The following is an 8,410-nucleotide window of genomic DNA, read 5'->3' on the forward strand; positions in this document are numbered from 1 at the left end:
GCTCTGCAGGAAGGGATCCTCTGATCTCTGCCTGCATTTTTGGGCTGTGCTCCAGCTGGGGGGCTTGCTGTTCTTGGGGGTGGTTTGAGGGGCAATTAAGTAACAGAAGTTGCTGCCAGTCACAGTGATCACATCAAGTTCCAAAGCTGGTTGTTAGCTTGTATATCAGGAAATGTATACCTTTGTGGGAAAACCCCCAATGACTTTTGATAAATAACTTTATGGCTTTAGCATAAAGAAACGTTTTGTTCCAGTCACAAGATTTTTTCCTTTGCTTAAAATCAGATTTTACTTAGTGTAATTCATTGAACTCCACAAAGTTCAATTATTCACTAACATCAAAATTAATGTTAATGTTAGAGTAATGCAATTTATGAGCAATTTTAAAAAACATTCAGCACTTACATTTAAGACAGAATAATAAGTTTAAAAAAAAAAACAACCTAGCTCTGCTTTTCCTCACACAGATTACTGGTCTGACAGTGCCTTGCACAACAATTCCACAAATCCTTCCAGAAAAAGGCAAGTCCTGTTTTTGCCATGATTCTTGCCCTGCTGTGAAGCCACCAGGAGTGCTGAAAAGCGTAGGAGAAGCGCATGGCTCAGGTATTGTGGGCTCGGGTCCTCGCTTCCCAGCTGCTGTGCACAGACATTTGCATGTATTGTGTTTCCTGGGTGAAAGTCTGGACTGTTTTGCAGCTGAATACACAAAAGCCGTGAATCCCAGTGCTGCTCTTTGCTGCCCAGTTTTATTTGCAGGTTGTTTTTTTCTGGGCCATCCTTGTTATTGCGATACCAATTTATGCTTTGCAATCTCTCAGCTTGCTCTTTCTCTGCTCCCCCTTCTCCACCTCTCTGGCCATTGAGGGAGCCTGAGGATAAGAGCTCCCCATGCCCTGAACTGTTGAATCTGCACAGTCTAAGGAGATTGGAATAGTTTTTGGAGAGAAATTGCAGTATGGTAAGGGGAGGTAAGAGGGAGGATGCCAGTGATTTTGGAAACTTGTATTTCACTTCTTGATGCACCTCAGACATACCCAATCACTTCGGTATCCACTTCAACTGCTAAAAAAGCATCTGAGTATGGAAATGCTGCTGAAATCAGTGGAGGTCAGTGTCAGATAGTTTTTAGCCCTCTTCTCTGTCTAGTACTCTAGATGCGTTTCTACGTATTGAGGTACTTTTAAAAGGTGACTTTTAGTCTTGCTAAGCCTCCATTCCTCACCCACAAAGAGGACACAATCGCTTTGCCGCATCTCAGTTTTAGATCTTTCACCAAGCAGGGTAGCTGTCTGTCTTTCTACCAGCCCCACCAGCTCTGTTTCCTCATAGATGATGCTGCACAGATTACAAACGCAGGCTCTTCTTGCTTCATTAAATAATTTACAAGCTTGAGGTAGTCTCTGTTGGATTGCTATCCATCACATTGTCTGATTTAGGCTGAAGTGTTCCCCTAATGCACAGCAGGGTTTTGATGGATATTGCACCTTCTAAATACTGCAGCAGATGCAGCTGTGGCTGGTGCTGCCCGGTCTCTAGAAATGGTGCTTTTGGTAATGAGGCATCTATTTCCTTCAGAAGAGCAGTTGGATAGCACAGCTGGCTGTGCTTGATACAGCGTGTTCATTTGCTAGAATTGCCTTTCTCAGATCATGTTTCCTCTGTGTTTCTGCTTCACGAAGGGATGTGGAGGTGGTAACTGCTGCCAGATGAACAGATCCTATCCTGACTGATGCTCCTCTCACCACCCCTGTGCTGCCCAGTTGATTTGGCTGCTGCTTGGAGGTTTCATACCAAAGCAATGAAAAGAAGTCGCCTGACAGCAGGATGAGGTATTAAGCCATACAAGCGGTTCCTTCCTTGCTCTGTGCAATGCAGGAAATTAGAAGATTGGATGTAATTTCCACTAATAAAACTCCAGAAAAGTATGTGCAATATGTGGACGGGGGTGCCAGAGAGGCTGATGGGCACATTGTCCACTCCTGGTCAGTTCACGGGCCAGACCAGGGCAGCCTCTTGTTGTGCAGCTGGAGGGAGGCACTGCATACTGAGCTTCTCCTTTCCCACCGAGTGTGAGGAACGTGGCAGGTCCTCGCACCAACCTCCGACATCCGGTGAAAGGTTTTTTGTTAGAGGTGTTGCATCACTTGATGTTCAACCCCTGGTGCCTTGGTGGCCTTCCCAGTCTGTGTGCCTCCCTCTGAGCGCTCCCGGAGTGTGGGTGGGAGTTTGAGGAGGTGGCGGTGTCCGTTGCTCTAGTTTGAGGGGAGAAGCTGAAGGAGACAAAGCTACAGCTTTGCGCTCAGCTGTTGTGGCACTAAAACAAACAAAAAGGTGGGGTAACGTTTGCATTTCTCTACTCTGAGGAGCTGGGGGTGGAGTCTCTGCCGTCAAGGATGTGCACGGCTGTAGAAGCAGCATCACTGATGCACCCCTACCTGCCCCCATAGGATCTTTTCTGCTGAAACTGCCCGGAGGAGAAGGACTTTTCATCTTTCATCTTTCATCTTCATGGACAGTACATGCCTATGTTACATCAGATGACATTTAATGACATTTTGTGCAATATTATTTTGCTACTCAAACCCACAGGTTTTCCTACACTTACCAGTGGACACCAACAGAAGCTGGTCACCAGAGCCTGGACCAGCACAGTTATCCCAGACAATGAGCGTTTTCCTGAGATTATCCCAGACAATGAGCAGACATTATCCCAAGACAAAGTGCGGGCAGACCAGGAACCGAAGCTGCCCCGGTGTCCTGCAGCCGGGGCTCCCGCTGCCCGTGGGGGCGGCTCTCGTAGCGGGTCATGCAGCGTGGACACGGGGCAGCTCACCGCGGGAATCCCTTCCTCAGACCTGTCACGGGGTTACTGCAGCACCTTTGGATGAAAGAAGCTCTCTGAAGGCCGACGGAGACTTTCACAGAGACTTTCTCATTGAATCCCCTCATTGCTGGATTTCTTATCGCCTGCTGTATAAAAGCAGCAGCAGGCAGCAAGGCTTCCTCTCCTCATGGCTCTTTGTTCCTCTTTTATATTAACTCCCTGTGTGAAATTCCTGTTTACTCTCTTGTACTGGTCTTGGGCCATCTTCAAGGGTCTCTGTGTATATTAACATCTTTAAGTGGTGCTTTTTATTCACTGTCAACTCTGTAAGCACACGATTGACGTTCAGAGTGATGACGTTGGTGCTTCTTTTATTTATTTATATTTTTTTTCATCCCAAGGTGAGCTGGTTCAGGAAACTAAACAAAGAAACAACCCAGCAAAACCAGCCAAGTGAGTGGGTTTTGACTATGCATCTTTCCTGAACCAGCTGCCTGCAGAACTGGGTAGATACCAGCACCTGTGTGGGAGAATGGCTCTTGGGAGCACTAGTGCTAAAGTCAGCTTAATAAATAATAAATAAATAACCCCCTTAACTGCTGGAAAATCACATTTTCAGGCTCCTGAGGGATTTCTCCCATTTTTGGTGGCCATGAGCATTGCTACTTTTCTAACAGTCATGTAACAGCTGCTGAGTGATATCGGTGATGATCCATGCCGTGTGTAATTGGTGTCTGCTGCTCCAAGGCCTCGGTGTAAATATATCCTGTGCCAGCCTAAAATGATTCATGAGGGTATCATCACAGTTTGCTCTCTGTGGTAGGTCATTGCATTTTTTGACTGAAAGGCAGTCTATATAAAGATTTGTTCTGCAAGCATCTCTTCACCACAAAAAAAAAAAAAAAAAATTAATCCATTACAACACTACCGACTTGAAGAGTTTCAATTCCCTTCTGTACAAGACTTTTCATATATGTCTGTGCCTTGTTAACTGCTCGCAGGAGCTTTAAAACTGTCTAGCTGGGTACCCAGAAATCAAGCCCAGAAGTGTTCTTTTTGTTAGTGATTTGTTTTTGCTGAAGCCCTTTCAATATTTTTGAGTCAATTCTTTTGAATTCATTTTACCAGCTCTCTGCACACATTGCTGCTTTGTGGTGAAAAGGTGATGTAAAATGACTTGCTGCAAAATCCTAGCCTCAGTAAACTTGATGTTCTTGATTGAAAAAAGGTGAGCAATAGAGCCTAGAGGCCTTGCTTTCTTGATTTGCATTCAGAAATACTTAATTGATTGGCACCTAGGGGATTGCCCGGCATGAGATATCAGCTGTACTCCAGTTTTGTTCATGGAGCAGTCTGGCTTTCTTCTCTAAATTCCTGAAATCAAAAGAAAAAAAGATTTATAAAACATGTTGCAATTCTATTATTAATAAATGCACAGCTATATCTTGGACCTGTAGCTGTGATCTTGTACACAACAGAGGCAGATGAGACTCACTAGACAGACATTTGTTTGATCAAAGGCAAGTTGAGCACTGTGATAAAAATCCAGCATGATTTCACCTGCTATTGAGCAGTGCCTAAGTGTATACCTGAAGTGACAGCTTAGATAAACATAATGGGTAACCAAAGGCCATTAAGTTCTTTGTGATTCAGAAACGTGTTGGTCTGCTTTAGAGATTTTACAATGAGCGGTCATTAGTAATTTCCATGAACTGTCTTTAGAGCAAACATTGTTCCAGTCCAGTGTTCCTGATTTTGTAGTGCTGACTATACTATTCCTTTCTATTTTTGGCATTTATTTAGTATTAACAAACTTCCTGGTCCCATGCCTCTTACTAAAGATGTTCTTAAAAAGAGCGACACAAATTACTGTTGGTTTCCCATTGGCTATGAATTCACTTTTCATTAGGAACTGCCACAAAAGCAGTGCTTGCTTTAATCAGCTCTAGTCTTGTTGTTTGGAAAGGCTTGCAAGGTTGACTGGCTTCCTCAACTTGATCTGTGCTCACAGTAATGAGGCATCAGGCTAATGAGACCATTGCCTTTACAATTACCAGCTTATTAAATCCTAATTAGGGACCCAATTCTGCTAGATGCTGAGTGCTGGTTTTAAGTAGCTGAATATTTTCATGTGCCCATTTTGGATCCCTAGTTGAAAGCAGTACTTGAAGAATATTGATGCTCCCTGTTCACGTACAAGGTCTGTTTCAGTGCTAATAGGGTAATTGACCCTAATGATGTTGGCTGGTGTGTAATGGTCAGAGCTGCCTTTCCTTCCTCAGAGAAGGCTAGCATCAATGTCATTGTTAAATGGGCTGTGATTGACATGGCAGAAGGCTGCATGATGCTGAAGGACAATATTTCCTATATAATGTTCTGTGGCAGATTGTTTTCTGCACATTCACGCACTAGTGAAAGGAGTTTGCAACTTGATTGTTCATCGGTGCCAATTAAATGCAAACTCAACATTAGCCAGACATGCTTCCTTCTGAATAAACAACTCAATTCTGTCCTCCTGAGGCTGGAAATTTTTAAATGTGCAGTGTGTCTTTTAGAATTTAATTTCCAAATGACCTTCCCACTGCCTGCTTTCTGTTCTGTACGAGTTACTGAGCTGAGCAGGTAGTGTTGGTACAATAACAGCGCACTTTCTAGACGTGCATTAAGGAACATCTCTCATGTCTGCCATGGGCTGGTAGTTTTGCTATTGTTTCTATCAGGGGAAGATTGTATGAACTCTTCTTGATTTCCGTCTTGCGGAGATGAAGTTTTAGGCTCACCTTTGCTAGCTTGTGGAGTTCTACTATTCATGGCAAATGTGTGTTTGCAGGACTTGCAGCCTTTCAGCTCAGTCTGCCATCAGCGGCTGCACCCAGGTTTGGAGAGGCAACGCCACCTGGGCTGTACTGCCTTCTCGCCCACTGACTCCAAAAGCCTTAGGGAGAGCCCTCTGGGGTGTGTCCCCTACAGAAAAGGGACTGAGTTTCATACAGCAGTCCCTATGTAAACCTGTGTGCATTCACACGCACGTGAAGCAGATTCTTTCCATTGCAGAGCTTCTCCCAAGCAGCCAGGACTCCTTGTGTGCAGGTGTGACATTCTCCACAGACGCTAGGTAAAAATTAACATTGCAGCAGCCTTGTCATGCCCCAGTCTTTCTCATACTTTTTTTTTTTTTTTTTTTTTAATACTGTGCCATTCCTATTTACCTCCCAGCAATCCCTGCTGAAGCAGCTTTTTGCTCTTTGTATAGAGGCGATGCCATTCTCAGTGATGCTGCATGAGTGTACGATGCCAGATGTCTTGTACTGCAACCAACCACATAAAAACAATCTTGTCCCATTTGAACTTAGGTTGGATTTCATCATAGGTATCTTTTAAGAGAGATACCCTTAACTTTTAGTGCTCTGTCTTCTCACAGTGTGATCATCTGCATCTCTAAAATTGAGCTTAAATGGAGCTCCCATGAATCCATTGCTCCAAAATGCTGCCCTGATCACTTTTGAAAAGCCAGTAAGATGGAATGGGGTTTATTTTTCAAGCTTAGTTGAAGTCATAATTTTTTTATGTTGCTATTGTGTTACAGATGAAAGCTAATTTCCTGAGTTTGATCTTGATATCTCTCACAGGGCTCTCTGCAGCTCTGAAGAAGCAGTCTTGAGTACCCGAGGTGTCTGGGACCAATTTTCAGTTTTAGAGGGTTGTTAACATTGTACAATAGAACATTCAAACACTTAGTATTAATCACTGGTTCTTTACTTGCCACATTAATTGGAAGAATGATGTCTTGTCTTTCTGAGTGGTGAATTGAATGCTAAATGTAGCAGTCAAATTGCATTTCTGCTTCTTCCCCTCTCTGATGCCTCCCAGATTTAAAGATTCATCACCACTTTTAGCAGTCCACATCATTACTGGGATTTCCACTGCATATGCCTTGTGACCTTTAGAGACTGAAGATTTTTCTTGCTGGTTGCTTATCAGCCTTTCCCTTTGCAGCTGGTCCTTCTGGATCTGAAGTCAGATATTGCACTTAGCAACCTTGCTAATGAGAAATGAGATCAAGAGTAAGTGAGCGTTTTCCCTCCCAGGGACAGCAAATTGACCAATACTCACTATAAAAAGCAGGACTTCAGTTTTGTGCCATCTGGGCAGCTTCCACGCAGAACGTGTCTGGAGTCTTATGAGACTGCCTGGCTTCTAGTAAGAAAATATATTGTAAGGGAGCATTTATACCTTCAAGTTTCAGTTTTGAGCTACTCCCTGAACTTGGCAGTAAGGCAAAAGTGTGTAAAGCGGGTAAAAAATGCCCATCTTAAAAGGCAATTCCTAAAGTTAATTTCACAGCTATTCAATAATGGAAAAGGTCTTTCCTATATGGTTTCTTCTTCCCCCACACTGTGAAATGGGGGCAAAGCATTTAGTTGTTACCGCAGCCCTTGGGCTTTAAGCATTTTGAAATACATAGAGTCCTAAACCACTGGCACACAAGATGTCAAAGGAGAGAATTTGAGCCATTAATATTCCTGAGAAAATCCAACTTATTTCCTGACTTTCTCTGAAAATAGTGATGTTCTTGGTATGACACCAATCCTTCCTTCTGATTTGATTCCATCCAAGTGAAATGTCTCTAGTCCAGCTATCATGCTCTTTGTAGGATAGCAGTATTTCTTTCCTTCCCCTTCCCTTACATTTTTGGTATTCTACTATTTTGAATTAGCAAAGCTCTGATCTTACATTTAGAATCATAGAACAGTTTGGGTTGGAAGGGACCTTTACAGGTCATCTAGTCCAAACTCTCCCCCTGCAATGAGCAGGGAGATCTTCAACTAGGTCAGGTTGCTCAGAGCCCCATCCAACCTGACCTTGAATGTTTCCAGGGATGGGGCATCTACCACCTCCCTGGGCAACTTGTTAGACACTTGTGTAAAGGCAGCTGGGGAAAAAAAACAGACTTGCTGTGCTTAAGCTTAGTCCACATGATACTGTATGCTTGGCTAAGAGCTTGTTCTTGTGTTCCCTTTGGGGCATCTCCTTTTGCTCTTAAAATGGTCTTGGACTTTGAAGAGAGCTGCTTGGTATGTAAGAGACTGGACCAAGAAATAATCAATTCTGGGTTTGGGATGCTAGCCCCACACATCAACCTCTTCTTGCCTAGTTCAGTTGGACAAACACTGTCCCAGAGTAGGAGACTTTGAGCTGTGAGACACCAGTTGATTAACAGAGTATTTTCTAGATTTACATAGAGGTTATCTCAAGCAGGCAGATGATTTGCAAATGATTTGGTTTTTGTCTGCTTTACTTCCAGACACTCTCTTCTCAGAGCTCCCCCCTGTACGAAATGGGCTGAACACTAAATGAATGAGTTGATTCTGGCGGGACTAAAGCATGAAACTGTTATGTGGCTCTGCTTGGAAGTGTCATGTCTATCAGGTTTGCAGCTGATATTACTGATGTGATTACCTGGGCAATGCTGTCTCTGCAAGACTCTGCTCCTCACCGGGCTCTTGGTACTCTTTTTCAATTATGTGAAATTTGGCCATTTCTCACACAGCTTCTCTGCCACCACCCATTAAACCCGCCATT

Source organism: Tyto alba, unplaced genomic scaffold (assembly GCF_018691265.1).
Source record: "Tyto alba isolate M040663 unplaced genomic scaffold, T.alba_DEE_v4.0 Super-Scaffold_1, whole genome shotgun sequence".
In the NCBI taxonomy this organism is placed as follows: domain Eukaryota; kingdom Metazoa; phylum Chordata; class Aves; order Strigiformes; family Tytonidae; genus Tyto; species Tyto alba.